This window comes from Balaenoptera physalus (genome assembly GCF_965194825.1).
Source record: "Balaenoptera physalus genome assembly, contig: HAP1_SCAFFOLD_2735, whole genome shotgun sequence".
Taxonomy (NCBI): Eukaryota; Metazoa; Chordata; class Mammalia; order Artiodactyla; family Balaenopteridae; genus Balaenoptera; species Balaenoptera physalus.
Genome location: NW_028124087.1, coordinates 1 through 19465, shown reverse-complemented (window position 1 = coordinate 19465; position 19465 = coordinate 1). Strand labels below are relative to the sequence as shown.

Here is a 19465-nt window from a genome sequence, read left to right as displayed (position 1 = left end):
ATCTGATGCACGCTTCCTGAGTTGTTTTACAGACTTCTACCAGATGGAAGACATTAACTACTGTACTTGATGATCAAGAGCCCCCAGACCTACTGGCACCTAAAGATTGATGCAGTTCACCACCCTGTTACCTCACCATCAACCAACCAGAGAATTGTGCACCAGCTGATCTCATACCCTGCAACCCCCTCCTCCAAATTCACACTAATTCCCCTCTACACCCACAGTCCTGGCCCAAGCCCGATCTACTGCCTGGTTCCTCCATAAGGCCCTGACAAAGCTCCCTGCCCCCACGGTGCGTCTCACATCCCACCCCAACATGGTCTTTCTGAAGAAAAACGAGACTGTGACTCTCTCCCATCTGTAATCCCCCAAATGTTTCCCCACTTTCGCTAGAGTATCTGCTGGGAGAAACATCTGCCAAGGCCCTGAGAGTCCCCAGCATCCCTACTAGGCTGGTGGCTCTTGGTTCCCTGATACTGAGCACCTCAGCAGGCCAGGAGACACGGCAGGAAACCCCAGAACTGCTCACCTCAGGATGGGACTGGCACTGCTGCTGCCTGTTCAAAGAGAGCAGAGAAGGGTTCCCCAACTGGGACACAAACTCTGCACGAGTGGCCTCTCCCTTAGCTATCGCATGATCCCCATGGGACTTGAGGGAAGGAAGGACCCAGGCACGTTAGTTCCTAAGCAGGATGCTGTGGGCTCAGTTGTGCCCCCCAAAATTCACATGCTGAATCCCTAACCCCCAGGACCCCAGGATGTGGCTGTATTTGGAGATGGGGTTTTTAAAGAGGTGATCACGGTAAAATGAGGTCACTAGGGTGGATCCTAATCCAATAAGACTGATGTCCTACCAGAAGAGATTAGGACACAGAAGATCATGTGAGAAGATGGCTGTCTACACACCAAGGAGAGAAGCCTCAAGGAAAAACCAGCCTGCAGACACCTTGATCTCAGACGGCATGCAGGACTAGGAGGTAGGTCTGTTGTTCAAGCTCCCCGGTCTGTGGTGTTTGCTATGGCAGCCCCAAGCAGACTCACACACAGGGTAAAGAAGGTCTCACACTAGATAGCCCACTCTCCATTCCCCTGTATGTGAGTTACAGTAGCCTCAAGAACTGAGGAAGCTGTCCCCGAGGAAAGGCACAAGATATGAGATTTTAGGCATAACACGACTGCACTGATCTTTTTCTTTTTCCTTTTATAAGATTTTTTAAAATTTTATTTATTTATTTATTTTTGGCTGTGTTGGGTCTTCATTGCTGCACACGGGATTTCTCTAGTTGCGGCGAGGGGGGCTTCTCTTCACTGCAGTGCGCGGGCTTCTCATTGCGGTGGCTTCTCTTGTTGTGGAGCACGGGCTCTAGGCGTGGGGGCTCAGTAGTTGTGGCACACGGGCATAGCTGCTCTGCGGCATGTGGGATTTTCCCGGACCACGTCTCAAACCTGTGTCCCCTGCATCAGCAGGCAGAGTATCAACCACTACACCACCAGGGAAGCCCCACGACTGCACTGATCTTAAACGAGCCTGATCTACATTCACACGAGATGGTTTTGTCCTGTATATACACCCACATTAGCACCTTCAGTCTGAAGCGCAGACCTTTGGCTTCACCACCTCCACTGAGAGCATTACCTTAATCTGCTCGGAACCACCTCCTATAGGATTTCCAGAACCACAAAGCATCAGAGACTGCATGCTGATGTGTAATCATGTTTCACAGGACCAGAGGCTGTGCGCCAGCTTCCGGGTGACCCTGCCACAGCAGAGCCGCCCAGCTGTCCACCAGAACCCACGTCCCTTTTTCCTGTTCACAGCCAGCCTGCACCTCCCAGCTTTCCCACCCATTGCAGCCCGAAGGGCAAGTGGTGGAGGTGGTGAGGGCCTTGGCCAGCCTGTGTCCTAGGACGGAGGGCATGGTGCCATGTGGTCACCCCATCCCCTGCTGGTTGGAGCCCTCCACCTGAAAGCAGGGAAGTGAAACAAGGAGGACAGAGCCTGGGCCCCGACCCCCACCTGCCCTGAACTATCACATGAACGGAACACAGACATCTTGAGCATCAGACTATTTTGGGGGGACACTTTGTTCCAGTGACAAACCTTTGCTTTAAAAACCAAGGTGCTTTACAGATCCCTCCCCAACTGTAACAGAAAGTGAGGCTTAATTTCATCACAGAATAAAGTTATGGGGAATTTACTGGCCAAAGAAACTTAGGTTTGTGATACTCAATTAGTGAAGAATCTAAACAGACTTTGGGCTTGGGGTAGTAAATTAAAGAAGTACCAAGGGTTGTTCATATAGGCTTCTGCACCTTTCACATGAGAGACTTATTTCCTGCTTTCAAGGAGATAGATAGAGTGTCCCTCTTGCATCAGCCATTTATTAAGGAACTGTAATTCAAAATAACTGATATGCCACTGTGGAGCAGCCCTCCCTGAGACCCAGCCATACACAGAGGTGGGAATACATGCATATATTTCCTTGCATTGTCAGCTGAGCACTTTCAGCTCCTATATGGAACTTTTTCATAACATTATCTAGTAAAAGGAACCAGAGCTCTTTGAAATAATGGCTGACACTAGGACTGACACAGTAAATATATGAGCCAGGACAATCTTGAATCTTTTTTTTTTTTTTTTAATTTATTTATTTATTTATTTATTTTTTGGCTGTGTTGGGTCTTCGTTTCTGTGCGAGGGCTTTCTCTAGTTGCGGCGAGCGGGGGCCACTCTTCATCGCGGTGCGCGGGCCTCTCACCATCGCAGCCTTTCCTGTTGCGGAGCGCAGGCTCCAGACGCGCAGGCTCAGTAATTGTGGCTCACGGGCCTAGTTGCTCCGCGGCATGTGGGATCTTCCTAGACCAGGGCTCGAACCTGTGTCCCCTGCATTGGCAGGCGGATTCTCAACCACTGCGCCACCAGGGAAGCTCCAATCTTGAATCTTATATCAGAAAATAAGGAATTATCAAGAAAAAAAAGTCCACAGGGTGGAATGATGTCAAAGGAAAACAGGAGCCAATGGAAAGAGCTCTCAATAGCCAAAGTAGGAATGAACTTAGCAACAAAATCTGGACTGCTGGATTATAACAAAAAGTTAAAAAAACAAAGAAAAACAAACAAACAAAAACTGTCCACAGGTGTCCATGCTGGTAAAAATAAGTAACTGCACAGGGTTTTGTTTGTTTGTTTGTTTGTTTTGATCAATAAAGTTGAATAGAAATCTCCTATGTGGAAGTCCAAATAATTGATGTGGACACTCAGCCATCCATGGATTGTGGAGGTGGAGATAACTCCTGTCTCCATAAGTGCTGGTTCCCAAAGTAGCTTCCTCCTAAAGAAGACACACAGCACGGAAATGGGAAAAACTTAACTTCATTGTGGGGAAATCTGACAAACTACCTCAGCCAGGTGACCAAAGTTAATAGTAACAGTGATAAGTTGCCTTGAGATCCTGTTCCCTTGATATAAAGTGATGAGAAAGCACTTTACCTCTGTGATCTACTTACTTAAATCCATAACTCAAGCCTAATCCTGAGATAAACACCAAGTAAATTCCAAAGCGGGACAGTCAACAAAATATCTGACCAGTACTACTCACCAATGTCAAGGTCATAGAAACAAGGACAGTCTCAGAAACTGTGAAAGCCCAGAAGAGTCTAAACAGACATGATGACTAAATGTCACGTGATACACTGGATGGCATCCTGGAAGACAAAAAGTTAGAACAAAGGAAACCCAAATGAAGTATGGATGTCAGTTAATAAGTGACAATTCGGTTGAAAACTAGAATGAGAAACCTATTGTGTCACACTAGAAATCTAGAGAAAATGGGTAACTTCCTAGTAAAAACACACATTAACAAAACGGAACATAACAAAGGAAAACACAAACAGAACAGTTAAGCCACCAAAAGACCTCTTCCCCATTTTGCTTGTCCTTTCACTGTTCCGGGATTTCGCTCTCCTGGGACAGGGAAGGAACAGAGACACAGCAGTCTGGCAGTTCCCCTAAGTTCGGACCCTACTCAGTGTCTTCATCTCGCCCAGCCATGCCCCATCCAGTAGGGCACCCAAGGGAGTCTCAGGGATTATTCGTTCTGATGTATCAGCTATGACTTTTTTGATTCCAATGGACTGGACACACTTACTAAAGTAAAATAAAACATTATTTTTAAACAATAGAAATAAATTAATAACTGCAAGAGGCAGGTTTAAGAGTGGATTTGGACCTGGCAGTTCTGGTGGCTCACTCTCTTGCAGTGTGATCTGGTCTCTCTCCAATCCTTTGTCCTGCTAAATGCCTTTGGGTGGCCCCATTCACAGGAACACTCTCTCTCACTGCATCCAGGGCTTCCAGAAACTCCAGGCTACACCCACTCAATGTCCATTTTAACAGAAAAGAAGAGGTTCAGTTAAGGTCAGTGACTGTGGTCACCCATCCAGGGCTCTTGCTGTCCTCCCTTGATGGCAGGAAGCTCTTCCACTAGCTAAAATAGCAACTTCGCTGTTGGTGGTAAACTCAAGACTCTTGCTTTGGGCATCAGGGCCTCATATCAGAGGCTGGCCCTGATTGCCAGTGTACCTCAAAAGGCACACAGACTTCATCTGTGTCCCTGGGAGGTGGGAGCCCAGGAGTCACACCTGCCCTCTGACTATATTAATCACCCATCTCCACAGAACACATTTGCTCATTTCCCAGTCTCTGCTCTCTCCTTTACAGAGAACAGAAACCAAACGGTAGGTGGTAAGGAAACTGTTACTCAACGGAGCAGTGTCTCAAGGATGATTCTGTACCGCGGAATCCACAGTTGGCTGGCTTTCCGGAGGCCGCAGGGACTGGGCCCGGGGTGCACGTGGCTCCTGGAGACCACGTGGCCTCAGAGTGAGAACACCAGCTGGGAAGCCACTTGCTCCCATACCTTTGATTTTTAATGAGTATGAATGTCAAAGGTTTGCAACAACCCAAAGGCCAAAGGATTGCAGGGCCACGGTCTGCTGTATGCTGGTTGTGGCCAGGGCCACACTCAATGTCTACAGGGTTATTTCCTCTCAGAAGGCTGAGAGGCTATGAGGGAGGAGGCCCTTTTCTCAATCACATGGATGTAGGGAACTGAAACATCCCAAGGGGCCATCTATGCTACCCAGGTAGCTGTTCAATTGCCCAGCAGCAAGGTCAGCTCAGTGATTGGCCACAGGGGCTTGACAGGGCCCAGGCAGGCCTGAGCTGGAGGACCACAGATGCCTGCCTGGATGGTCAGGGGTCAAGGGATATTCTGAGATTTTATTATCTACTACTGCCCACTCAAATGGGACGAAGGATGCAGCCAGTCCTGAAGGGCACCGCCAGCCCTCAAGAAGGCAACATATGGGGGCTGGCAGCGCTACAGCCTTGCATGCATGCCAACATGTCCCACTGAGCGCACTGCGTGTCAGGGCTGGGCTGGAACCTGGGTCCAGCCCCACCCTCCCCATGTTGGCGGCGGGGGACCTTCCTGACTTCTGAGGCCCTCCACAACCACAGACTGAGGTTAAGTTGGAGATGAAACAGCCAGCAACCAGAGCAGACATTTCATTCATCTTCTTTAGAGTCCAGGATGCGGAGAGGAAGCAGAGGCGGAGCAGAAAACCAACAGTCCAGCTCGACCCCGTGTCACTTGTACCAGGTGAGTCCCGTCCATCGTGGAGGCTCAGATAGAAGAGAGAGGGGAAGGCGAAGCAGGCCCATTAGATCATGAACACTAGGTGTGTAAAGTATGAGTACTTTCTGGTTTTCTTTTTATTTACAGGAATTTCTATTTTTCAATCATTAAGATACGCTATTAGTAAAATAAAAAGATTAAAATTGTGTATACCTTTTCACACGCCCCTCACTAAATGTGAATTCTGTAGAAGGTACACATCTTCTGAAATCTCTTCTTACAAGAGTCACGGATTTACTTACTAAAAGCTGGCTGGAATCAACACAGGTGACTTTGCAGTTTTAGGATTGCCTGGGTCCGTGGCTTGCTGGGCTGCAGTTCCTACTTTCCACCTCTGTAAGATGCAGGTGGAGAAGAAAGGGTGAGACCTGTCTCTCTATGAGCTGTTCAGCTAGGACTCTGAGGTACCTACCTTGTGCAGCACGTGGTAGCAGAAGCACGGGTCACAGCAGGAACAGAGTACTTGGTCTCGGCCCTTAGATGACCCAGAGTGGACATTACATACTCAGCCAACAACCAGAAAACAGAGTCCCTTTATTAAAAAAAAAAAAAAAAAAAAATTACATTCAGCCAGCACCTTGGGTTCACCCAGGCCTGCTCTGACCTTCTGTTCCCCCTCTAGCACAGGCCAACGAGATAGCTCTGGGCAAAGCTGTGTTCCTACTCACCTCCCACCCACCTCAGTCAGGTCTTGCTGAACCCAGAGAACCAGGAATGCTGAACATCCTTCCAGTTTGGGGCCCCAAGGCTGTAAGCTCATTGCAGTGGGCCAGCTCTCTGGGGTCCTTCCGGCACACTCCCGAGGGTAGTGACGGGGATGCAGCTGGAATCTGAGTTGCACAGTCTGCTCATTTCACCTTCACTCGTTACGAAAAAGGTCTTTACCCATGAAACATTCACCCCACTTTTGGTCCTTTAAAAAAACAAATTTTCTTAGGAACTTTTACACCAAAGTGTCTTCCGGAAAGCAAACGTTCAGCAATAAGATTTACTTCAGTACAATTTCATTTTATGTACATACAAGTGTACTTAAAGAGGGCCATGTATAAAATGAGATGCCTCGTTTGCCATTTCTTTGAAGTCTGAGGCACCTGAGGGTGAGCATACCTGAGGTTTGTGATTGTTGCTTTCATGGAGTACTGTCTTCCGCCTTTATCTCCAGACCCAAGGATGGGGAACAAAGGTGAAACAGGTCTGCACACTGCAAAATGTCTTCAGAAATCTGCAAACCCAGCTTCTTACAGGAGTTAAAGGTTAAGGACCAGGACAATGAAAGGGCGTGTGGGGGAAGGAATAGCAAGTAACCAAAACAAGGTGTCTGCGACCAGCCCACCTTCTCTGTCACGAGTGTGCACCTGGGGCTGGTCTCTGTGTTTGGGGAGCCCTTGTGCTTCACAGAAGCAGTGCTGAGCCAGGGTGGAGGAGCTGGCCACAGACACCACCTGCCAAGTACCTGTGGGACCCACTCTCAGTCCTGAGCTAAGCTTAAACCATAATTACATTTATTTACTTATTTACTGGGACAGGCAACGTGCTCAGTACTTGGAGTGACTATATTCCCCCCCATTTTATTGTTTTAAACCACTTTATGAAGGTATCATTGACATACAGAAAGCTGTACATGATTAATACATGCAACTTTGTGAGTATGGAGACAGATTACACCCATGAAACCATCACCACAATTTACACCGTAAACATATGTGTCACTCCAAAGGTGTCCTCCCGACCGATTCATTCCTTTATTTATTATTATTGCTATTATCATCATTCTTTGTGTGTATGGTAAGAACGCTTAAGATAGGAGCCATCTTCAGTAAATTTTAAGCACACAATACAGTATTGTTAACTACAGGCACCATATTATACAGCAGAACTCCAGAACTTGTTTTCATATGGCATAACTGAAACTTTGTGCCCTTGCACTAGCACCTCCCACTTTCTCAGGGACTCAGAAGGGGTGACCTGTTGCCTCGGGCCTTGACAGCTGGGAGGAAGCAGAGCCTTGGCGTCTTCCTGCGCTGTCCAGACCTACACGCGGTCTGCAAATGCTCTGCCCCTGGCCGCCGCCCCTTGTTCACACGCCCTGGTGTGAAACCCCAAGTTTGGACCCCAGGCCACCCATGCATGAGTGGCAGAAACCCTTCCCCAAGGACCTCCCTCTGCCTCTTTTTCTAGTCTTCTCCCTCCCTCCCTCCCATGCCTCTCCTTGCTTCCCCGTGAAGAAGGAGCTGGTGGAGAAAAGCAAAGCCCGGTAGCTGCAATCACACACACACACACACACACACACACACACACACACACACACACACACTGCTCCCTGCGGTGAGGGCTGCTCTCAGTGGTCGGTGCGTTCACACATTAAGCCTCATGACGACCTCGGGAGGGTAGTCCTCACTGTTCCCCCATTTCACAGATGAGGGCCCGAGGCAGAGGACAGCAGTAGCGCATCCACCCTCACACAGGATGAGGCCCAGGCGCCCCTAACCTGTGGCTCACCTGGCTCCAGCCACAGCCGCCTCGGGTTCTCGCAGACTCTGCTGGGTCTTTTCCACAAATCCCTTCGACACCTACAGGCTCTTAACTAATCTACGAGGGCAAGTTACTCAAGTTCGTCTGAAAAACACCCCCCGGCAGGTTTCTAACCAGCTATGAGCACGGGAAAAACTGAAGACAGATGGGAGAGCCCAGGTTACAGAAGAGCTTGAAGCAGCTGCTTCGTTCGCACAGTAGGAGAAGGGAGAGCTTGGCAAGGAAAAGAAGGTGCGTGGCTGGGAAGGAGGGGCGTGTGGACCCTCTCAAAGCCCCGTCCTCCACTCAAGCACACACTTGGACCCAGCCCAGAGCAATGTGAGGACTCTGCAGTCAACAGGTTGAAGAAGGCGTACACCCTGGACCAAGGCCAAGTGCCAGCCAATGTCTTCAGAAGGGAAGAAAAATATAAAGTAGGCGGCTCTGCTTGGAGTCTTTGAGATTGAGCTGCGAGGGGCAGACCCCAGCATCATGCCACTCCAGCACATGTTCATGCCCAGAGGTACCTTCTCCACAGGGAACTGTGGACATTTGTAGAACATATCTGCCCTTTTTCTCCACAGAAGAAGAACCTGAGAGTCAGAGAAATGAGGTATCCCATGGAGGAGCACACACCGCTTACAGGTTGTAAATAGCTTCAGGAGGTCACCACTGCTGACCAAGTCCCAGCTGCATGCGCATTTAGGCACACAGGCGGGTCAAGAGTCAGGCAGGGTCCTTTTGCAAAGCTGCCTCGCTAAGCTTCCACTCTAATAAGGTTTTGGTTACAGAAATGCATACTCATGGCAGAAGTTTTTAAAATGCAGAAGATAACTGAGAAATAAAAATTCCCTGTGCTTCCCTCCCAAGAGATACCGCCACTAACCTACTGATCCACCCATCTCCTTTCAGCCTCAGGCTGAGCCCCTCTGACCTGGACGTCAGTCTGGCGTGGACACCACGCCCCGCACTACCCCTCGATGTCCAGTGCGGAGTGGCCAGCGTGCTGGGCCTTGGGGATGGGGTGGTCTGCGCCTGGGAGAGCCCTCTGAAGAGGGCAGCTCCGAAAGGCCCAAGCCGCGGGGCATGGTGTGAGGCTGCGTCTTCGTCACACCTCTGCTGCTGACCAGCGGGTCCCGGAGCCTCGCGACTCAGGGGCGCTCCGCACCGCAGACGCCACCTCGCTGCTAATCGGCCTGATTCGTCTCTTTCTACCCCAGATACCACCCTGCGCATTACCAGTGACGCCAAGACCAAGCCTGCTAGCGCCAAATCCAGCAATCCCCCCTCCTGGCTTTGCAGACCCTGCTCTACAACAGCGGGGAGCGCGGGGGTGAAGCGCACTCTGCGTGCACAGAATTCGGGGAGCTAACGAGGCCCTCAGGCCCCGACTCCTAAAGCCAGGGCACCGGGTCACTCACCAGCAGCGGACAGCAAAAGGCCCTTAAATCAGAGCAAGCTACAGGAGAGGACCATCGCCCCCTTGTGGGCAGGAAGGGGGTTGCGCTGTCTCCTGAGCTTCTCCTGGAGGCCAGCACTGCCACGTGCATAGGTTTCTCATCCTCAGCACTGCTGACATTCTGGGCTGAATCGCTCCCTGCGGTGGGCTTTGTCCTGGGCATTGCAGTGTGTTTAGCAGCGTCCCTGGCCACCTGCCGCTAGCCCACCCTCCGGATATTGCCAGGTGTCTCTGGGGAGGGAGGGTAAACTGTTCTGTTCAGGGACCCCTGCACTCATCCTGCCGCTCCGGCCAGCCCAGGGGCCACTGCGCCTGCAGGACTCACCTGCTAACCAGGCATACCGCGGAGGGTGGGCAGGGAGGGTACAGGCTGGAGTCTCTTCTCCCCCAGAGTTGGCATCCGAAAATCCTAACTGCTGATTCTGCAACTCCCATGAGGTTGACATTTCTCCCCTCTCTTATCAGGGGCTTGAAAACAAGTTATCTCTCTGTGGTTTCACTATTAAATCCCTTTTCTTTCTGATGAAAATGCCTTTGGTCCCTAAATACATACAAGTTTAAGATTTTAAGTGTACTGCTACTTCTATTTTAGATACAGATGACTATGAGGGCAAACCTAGGCCTTTTGGGAAACACATTTTTCTGGGTCTATAACATGTTTCCTTTTTGATACTGGGGGGCTCGGGTAGCAGTTTGGGATGGATTATTTGAAGCCAAAGGTTTGAGGACTGCATCCTTACACCTGCCTATTTTCCCTCTCAGTCTCCATCTGAAACTAGCCTGGATACATGGAAAGTGTGGACCTCGGCAGCCAGGATCTCAGTGAAGGGACTCCGCTGGCTGAGCTATGTCCATTCATGTCAAGGGCAAACTGCTCACTCCTGAACCTCTCCACCTTGGACCAGGTGTCGCATTGCAGGGAAGGTACAACCTACAGACACTTTTATTGGCAGACCTCTTTAAAGATTTCAAAGTGGGGCCACATGGTGTACGTTTGTTGCCAGGTTATCGCCATGAATACGGGAGGGAAGCGCTGTGGTGCCCACCTTACAAATAAAGAAAGCTGAGGCCCAGTTAAGTGGCTTGACCAAGTTGACCTAGATTCCGGTCTTTCATGGGAAGCCTGCAGGACACACAACAGGAATATAAGGCCTCTACACACTCCCAACACTTCTGATGAGATGCCTTCTGCCATCAGGCCCCCATTTCCCAGCGGACACGCAGCACACTTACACGTGCTTTCTAACAAGTGAAAAGAGACACGAGCTACACATTGGGCACGTCCCTGAATCAGCGTTTCTACACGGCGTGTTCTGCATGTAGCGAACTGCCTCAACTAAGGAATGCCTGAGTTAGGCCACTGGGCCTGTGCTTGCTCCAAAAGCTTGCACTGTAACACGAAGAAATGTGCTTTATTTGCAGTTGGAACACAAGCCGACTTTCTCCTGGAGTCAGGGTGACTTCAGGTAGGAAGTCCTAGAAGGAATGCTTAGCAGAGTGCTTTTTCACTGCAGCTCACAATAAGGCAATGAGGAACAATTCCATGGCATGTTAGACGGGGTAGAAACGTTTTCCTAAAGCTGTTTGAGTGCTGAGGAAATCTAGATCTCTCAAGGAAGAGTGTAGCATGTGGCCCTTTGGTCGGCATACACAGAGGGCATCTGAAGGGCCAACTGACCGGGCTGTTGCTCAGCAAACATAGAGGGTTCAGGGGGTACTCAGTGATCTGTAGGGAAAAGGGTGCCAACCAGGGGGCTTAGGAGTCCTGAAAACGGTACTTCCTCTAAAATAAAGCAGAAGAGTGACGAAGACATCATGGAAGCAGCTGCACGATTCCCTTTCTGCACGGCTACTAAGGGCATTACCTCGAGGCCAGTACTCACGTTGAGTTTCCCTTTAGCTCTAGAGCGTGGCAGGATGAGCTCCACCCCGGCCATCGAAGCACCCGGCTTAGCTAGAGAAAACTCCTTTTCTTCCCAGAGCCATGCCTACAGTGGCTAGTGGCCTGTCAACAGCAGTCAATTTCAAGTAGCTTCAAGGCAGCATGAATGGAGCTTTCAAAATGGGAAAGCAAGGCTAGTTCCATCAGGCCCCCATTTCCACGGGCACACGCAGCATACATCCCTGTGCTTTCTAACAAGTCCAAACAGACACAGGTGACCCAGTGGTTCCTTCCCTGAATCAACTCCTCGAAGCAGGGTGTTCTGCAAATAGCGAACTGTCTCAACCAAGGATCGCCCCAGCTAGGCCTCCGGGCCCGTGGCTCTTCAAAAGCCTGCAGTGTTACACGAGGACCTGGGCTTTAGTTGCATTCGGAACGCAGGCTGACATTCTCCTGGAGGCAGGGTGACTTCAGGCAGGGGGTCCCAGATGGAATGCGAAGCCGAGGGTTATTCTCAGTGCAGCTCAGACTAGGGTAATGAGGCAGACTTGCACGGAATGTTGGACCTGCTAGAAAGGTGTTCGTCGACCTGTGGGAGTGTTGAGGAAATCAAGCTGTCCCAAGAAAGAGTGCAGTCTGTTGCCCTACACTCGGCATACAGAGAGTGGCTCCGAAGGGCTACGGGCCTGGATGTGGCATAGCGGGCCCATGGGGGCCTGGGGTTACTCAGTGTTCTTGCAAGGAATAGGGTGCCCACGCGAGGCTCCTAGATGTCCTGCCAAGCGGACTGACGTTAAAATAATGCAGAGCAGGGGCTTCGCTTGTGGTGCAGTGGCTGGGAATCCACCTGCCGATGCAGGGGACGTGGGTTCGAGCCTTGGTCCACCAAGATCTCACATGCTGCGGAGCAACTAAGCCCGTGCTCCACAACGACTGAGCCTGCGCTCTAGAGTCCGGGAGCCACAACGACTGAGCCCGCATGCAACAACTACTGAAGTCCACGTGCCTAGAGCTTCTGCTCCACAGCAAGAAGAGCCACCGCAATGAGAAGCCCGAGCACCGCAAAGAAGAGTAGCCCCCGCTCGCTACAACTAGAGAAAGCTCACATGCAGCAACGAAGACCCAACGCAGTAAAACAAAAATGATAAATTACATAAGAAAATAAAGAACTAGATAGACAGATAGATAAACAAATGAATAAATAAATAAACTAAAGCTGAGCAGGGGCTACGGCCTCCTGAAAACTGCAGCACGCCTCCGCTTCTGCACGGCAATTCAGGGCCTTACCTCGAGGCAAGTGCTCACGCTGAGTGTCCCGTTAGCGCCACAGCATGGTAGGATGCTGGCTTTCTCCTCGAGCAGAGTGACTTCAGGTACGAGGTCCTCGAAGAATTCTAAGCACAGTGTTTTCTCATGGCAGCTCAGACGGGGGCCATGACGAACACTTCCATGGCACGTCGCACTGCCTAGAAATGTGGTCCTGAGGCTGTTCCGGTGCTCTGGAAATGTAGCTCTCCTTAAGGAACGAGCAGTGTGTTGCCCATCACTCGGCATACACAGAGGGCCTACGGGAGACCGACCTTTGGTCCTCGATGTTGCTCAGCAGGCCCACAGGGGTCTGGAGGTACTCACTGATCTTGGAGGGAAAATGATGCACACCCGAGGGGCCTAGGAGTCCTGAAAAGGGTACTTCTTTTAAAATAAAGCAGAACAGGGGCTTCCCCGGTGGCGCAGTGGTTGAGAATCTGCCTGCCAATGCAGGGGACACGGGTTCGAGCCCTGGTCTAGGAGGTTCCCACAGGCCGCGGAGCAACTGGGCACGTGAGACACAACCACTGAGCCTGCGCCTCTGGACCCTGTGCTCCGCAACAAGAGAGGCCGCGATAGTGAGAGGCCTAAGCACCGCGATGAAGAGTGGCCCCCACTTACCGCAACTGGAGAGGGCCCTAGCACAGAAACGAAGACCCAACATAGCAATCAATCAATCAATACATAAATCTTAAAAAAACAATAAAACATTAAAAAAATAAAATACAATAAAGCAGAACAGCGACTAAGACCTCGTGGAAAGGGCTGCATGCCTCCATTTCTGCGCGGCTACTCAGGGACTTACCTCGAGGCCAGTACTCACGTTGAGTTTCCCTTTAGCTCTAGAGCGTGGCAGGATGAGCTCCACCCCGGCCATCGAAGCACCCGGCTTAGCTAGAGAAAACTCCTTTTCTTCCCAGAGCCATGCCTACAGTGGCTAGTGGCCTGTCAACAGCAGTCAATTTCAAGTAGCTTCAAGGCAGCATGAATGGAGCTTTCACAATGGGAAAGCAAGGCTAGTTCCATCAGGCCCCCATTTCCACGGGCACACGCAGCATACATCCCTGTGCTTTCTAACAAGTCCAAACAGACACAGGTGACCCAGTGGTTCCTTCCCTGAATCAACTCCTCGAAGCAGGGTGTTCTGCAAATAGCGAACTGTCTCAACCAAGGATCGCCCCAGCTAGGCCTCCGGGCCCGTGGCTCTTCAAAAGCCTGCAGTGTTACACGAGGACCTGGGCTTTAGTTGCATTCGGAAGGCAGGCTGACATTCTCCTGGAGGCAGGGTGACTTCAGGCAGGGGGTCCCAGATGGAATGCGAAGCCGAGGGTTATTCTCAGTGCAGCTCAGACTAGGGTAATGAGGCAGACTTGCACGGAATGTTGGACCTGCTAGAAAGGTGTTCGTCGCCTTGTGGGAGTGTTGAGGAAATCAAGCTGTCCCAAGAAAGAGTGCAGTCTGTTGCCCTACACTCGGCATACACAGAGTGGCTCCGAAGGGCTACGGGCCTGGATGTGGCATAGCGGGCCCATGGGGGCCTGGGGTTACTCAGTGTTCTTGCAGGGAATAGGGTGCCCACGCGAGGCTCCTAGATGTCCTGCCAAGCGGACTGACGTTAAAATAATGCAGAGCAGGGGCTTCGCTTGTGGTGCAGTGGCTGGGAATCCACCTGCCGATGCAGGGGACGTGGGTTCGAGCCTTGGTCCACCAAGATCTCACATGCTGCGGAGCAACTAGGCCCGTGCTCCACAACGACTGAGCCTGCGCTCTAGAGTCCGGGAGCCACAACGACTGAGCCCGCATGCAACAACTACTGAAGTCCACGTGCCTAGAGCTTCTGCTCCACAGCAAGAGGAGCCACCGCAATGAGAAGCCCGAGCACCGCAACGAAGAGTAGCCCCCGCTCGCTACAACTAGAGAAAGCTCACATGCAGCAACGAAGACCCAACACAGTAAAGCAAAAATGATAAATTACATAAGAAAATAAAGAACTAGATAGACAGATAGATAAACAAATGAATAAATAAATAAACTAACGCTGAGCAGGGGCTACGGCCTCCTGAAAACTGCAGCACGCCTCCGCTTCTGCACGGCAATTCAGGGCCTTACCTCGAGGCAAGTGCTCACGCTGAGTGTCCCGTTAGCGCCACAGCATGGTAGGATGCTGGCTTTCTCCTCGAGCAGAGTGACTTCAGGTACGAGGTCCTCGAAGAATTCTAAGCACAGTGTTTTCTCATGGCAGCTCAGACGGGGGCCATGACGAACACTTCCATGGCACGTCGCACTGCCTAGAAATGTGGTCCTGAGGCCGTTCCGGTGCTCTGGAAATGTGGCTCTCCTTAAGGAACGAGCAGTGTGTTGCCCATCACTCGGCATACACAGAGGGCCTACGGGAGACCGACCTTTGGGCCTCGATGTTGCTCAGCAGGCCCACAGGGGTCTGGAGGTACTCACTGATCTTGGAGGGAAAATGATGCACCCCCGAGGGGCCTAGGAGTCCTGAAAAGGGTACTTCTTTTAAAATAAAGCAGAACAGGGGCTTCCCCGGTGGCGCAGTGGTTGAAAATCTGCCTGCCAAGGCAGGGGACACGGGTTCGAGCCCTGGTCTAGGAGGTTCCCTCAGGCCGCGGAGCAACTGGGCACGTGAGACACAACCACTGAGCCTGCGCCTCTGGACCGTGTGCTCCGCAACAAGAGAGGCCGCGATAGTGAGAGGCCTACGCACCGCGATGAAGAGTGGTCCCCACTTACCGCAACTGGAGAGGGCCCTAGCACAGAAACGAAGACCCAACATAGCAATCAATCAATCAATACATAAATCTTAAAAGAACAATAAAACATTAAAAAAATAAAATACAATAAAGCAGAACAGCGACTAAGACCTCGTGGAAAGGGCTGCATGCCTCCATTTCTGCGCGGCTACTCAGGGACTTACCTCGAGGCCAGTACTCACGTTGAGTTTCCCTTTAGCTCTAGAGCGTGGCAGGATGAGCTCCACCCTGGCCATCGAAGCACCCGGCTTAGCTAGAGAAAACTCCTTTTCTTCCCAGAGCCATGCCTACAGTGGCTAGTGGCCTGTCAACAGCAGTCAATTTCAAGTAGCTTCAAGGCAGCATGAATGGAGCTTTCAAAATGGGAAAGCAAGGCTAGTTCCATCAGGCCCCCATTTCCACGGGCACACGCAGCATACATCCCTGTGCTTTCTAACAAGTCCAAACAGACACAGGTGACCCAGTGGTTCCTTCCCTGAATCAACTCCTCGAAGCAGGGTGTTCTGCAAATAGCGAACTGTCTCAACCAAGGATCGCCCCAGCTAGGCCTCCGGGCCCGTGGCTCTTCAAAAGCCTGCAGTGTTACACGAGGACCTGGGCTTTAGTTGCATTCGGAACGCAGGCTGACATTCTCCTGGAGGCAGGGTGACTTCAGGCAGGGGGTCCCAGATGGAATGCGAAGCCGAGGGTTATTCTCAGTGCAGCTCAGACTAGGGTAATGAGGCAGACTTGCACGGAATGTTGGACCTGCTAGAAAGGTGTTCGTCGACCTGTGGGAGTGTTGAGGAAATCAAGCTGTCCCAAGAAAGAGTGCAGTCTGTTGCCCTACACTCGGCATACACAGAGTGGCTCCGAAGGGCTACGGGCCTGGATGTGGCATAGCGGGCCCATGGGGGCCTGGGGTTACTCAGTGTTCTTGCAGGGAATAGGGTGCCCACGCGAGGCTCCTAGATGTCCTGCCAAGCGGACTGACGTTAAAATAATGCAGAGCAGGGGCTTCGCTTGTGGTGCAGTGGCTGGGAATCCACCTGCCGATGCAGGGGACGTGGGTTCGAGCCTTGGTCCACCAAGATCTCACATGCTGCGGAGCAACTAGGCCCGTGCTCCACAACGACTGAGCCTGCGCTCTAGAGTCCGGGAGCCACAACGACTGAGCCCGCATGCAACAACTACTGAAGTCCACGTGCCTAGAGCTTCTGCTCCACAGCAAGAGGAGCCACCGCAATGAGAAGCCCGAGCACCGCAACGAAGAGTAGCCCCTGCTCGCTACAACTAGAGAAAGCTCACATGCAGCAACGAAGACCCAACGCAGTAAAACAAAAATGATAAATTACATAAGAAAATAAAGAACTAGATAGACAGATAGATAAACAAATGAATAAATAAATAAACTAAAGCTGAGCAGGGGCTACGGCCTCCTGAAAACTGCAGCACGCCTCCGCTTCTGCACGGCAATTCAGGGCCTTACCTCGAGGCAAGTGCTCACGCTGAGTGTCCCGTTAGCGCCACAGCATGGTAGGATGCTGGCTTTCTCCTCGAGCAGAGTGACTTCAGGTACGAGGTCCTCGAAGAATTCTAAGCACAGTGTTTTCTCATGGCAGCTCAGACGGGAGCCATGACGAACACTTCCATGGCACGTCGCACTGCCTAGAAATGTGGTCCTGAGGCTGTTCCGGTGCTCTGGAAATGTGGCTCTCCTTAAGGAACGAGCAGTGTGTTGCCCATCACTCGGCATACACAGAGGGCCTACGGGAGACCGACCTTTGGGCCTCGATGTTGCTCAGCAGGCCCACAGGGGTCTGGAGGTACTCACTGATCTTGGAGGGAAAATGATGCACACCCGAGGGGCCTAGGAGTCCTGAAAAGGGTACTTCTTTTAAAATAAAGCAGAACAGGGGCTTCCCCGGTGGCGCAGTGGTTGAGAATCTGCCTGCCAAGGCAGGGGACACGGGTTCGAGCCCTGGTCTAGGAGGTTCCCACAGGCCGCGGAGCAACTGGGCACGTGAGACACAACCACTGAGCCTGCGCCTCTGGACCCTGTGCTCCGCAACAAGAGAGGCCGCGATAGTGAGAGGCCTACGCACCGTGATGAAGAGTGGCCCCCACTTACCGCAACTGGAGAGGGCCCTAGCACAGAAACGAAGACCCAACATAGCAATCAATCAATCAATACATAAATCTTAAAAAAACAATAAAACATTAAAAAAATAAAATACAATAAAGCAGAACAGCGACTAAGACCTCGTGGAAAGGGCTGCATGCCTCCATTTCTGCGCGGCTACTCAGGGACTTACCTCGAGGCCAGTACTCACGTTGAGTTTCCCTTTAGCTCTAGAGCGTGGCAGGATGAGCTCCACCCCGGCCATCGAAGCACCCGGCTTAGCTAGAGAAAACTCCTTTTCTTCCCAGAGCCATGCCTACAGTGGCTAGTGGCCTGTCAACAGCAGTCAATTTCAAGTAGCTTCAAGGCAGCATGAATGGAGCTTTCACAATGGGAAAGCAAGGCTAGTTCCATCAGGCCCCCATTTCCACGGGCACACGCAGCATACATCCCTGTGCTTTCTAACAAGTCCAAACAGACACAGGTGACCCAGTGGTTCCTTCCCTGAATCAACTCCTCGAAGCAGGGTGTTCTGCAAATAGCGAACTGTCTCAACCAAGGATCGCCCCAGCTAGGCCTCCGGGCCCGTGGCTCTTCAAAAGCCTGCAGTGTTACACGAGGACCTGGGCTTTAGTTGCATTCGGAACGCAGGCTGACATTCTCCTGGAGGCAGGGTGACTTCAGGCAGGGGGTCCCAGATGGAATGCGAAGCCGAGGGTTATTCTCAGTGCAGCTCAGACTAGGGTAATGAGGCAGACTTGCACGGAATGTTGGACCTGCTAGAAAGGTGTTCGTCGCCTTGTGGGAGTGTTGAGGAAATCAAGCTGTCCCAAGAAAGAGTGCAGTCTGTTGCCCTACACTCGGCATACAGAGAGTGGCTCCGAAGGGCTACGGGCCTGGATGTGGCATAGCGGGCCCATGGGGGCCTGGGGTTACTCAGTGTTCTTGCAGGGAATAGGGTGCCCACGCGAGGCTCCTAGATGTCCTGCCAAGCGGACTGACGTTAAAATAATGCAGAGCAGGGGCTTCGCTTGTGGTGCAGTGGCTGGGAATCCACCTGCCGATGCAGGGGACGTGGGTTCGAGCCTTGGTCCACCAAGATCTCACATGCTGCGGAGCAACTAGGCCCGTGCTCCACAACGACTGAGCCTGCGCTCTAGAGTCCGGGAGCCACAACGACTGAGCCCGCATGCAACAACTACTGAAGTCCACGTGCCTAGAGCTTCTGCTCCACAGCAAGAGGAGCCACCGCAATGAGAAGCCCGAGCACCGCAACGAAGAGTAGCCCCCGCTCGCTACAACTAGAGAAAGCTCACATGCAGCAACGAAGACCCAACACAGTAAAGCAAAAATGATAAATTACATAAGAAAATAAAGAACTAGATAGACAGATAGATAAACAAATGAATAAATAAATAAACTAACGCTGAGCAGGGGCTACGGCCTCCTGAAAACTGCGGCACGCCTCCGCTTCTGCACGGCAATTCAGGGCCTTACCTCGAGGCAAGTGCTCACGCTGAGTGTCCCGTTAGCGCCACAGCATGGTAGGATGCTGGCTTTCTCCTCGAGCAGAGTGACTTCAGGTACGAGATCCTCGAAGAATTCTAAGCACAGTGTTTTCTCATGGCAGCTCAGACGGGGGCCATGACGAACACTTCCATGGCACGTCGCACTGCCTAGAAATGTGGTCCTGAGGCCGTTCCGGTGCTCTGGAAATGTGGCTCTCCTTAA

At 51.6% G+C, this 19465-nt stretch overlaps 1 long non-coding RNA gene across 1 annotated transcript; it reads right to left on the bottom strand.

Annotated features, from left to right (window-relative positions):
- Positions 1-2673: 2673 nt before the first annotated feature.
- On the bottom strand, positions 2674-4364 carry LOC309654316. The gene is made up of 3 exons (XR_014260135.1): positions 4233-4364; positions 3603-3708; positions 2674-3335 (listed from the first exon to the last, which is right to left on the bottom strand). It is a non-coding gene; the product is annotated as an uncharacterized lncRNA (long non-coding RNA).
- Between the last annotated feature and the right edge of the window lie 15101 nt (positions 4365-19465).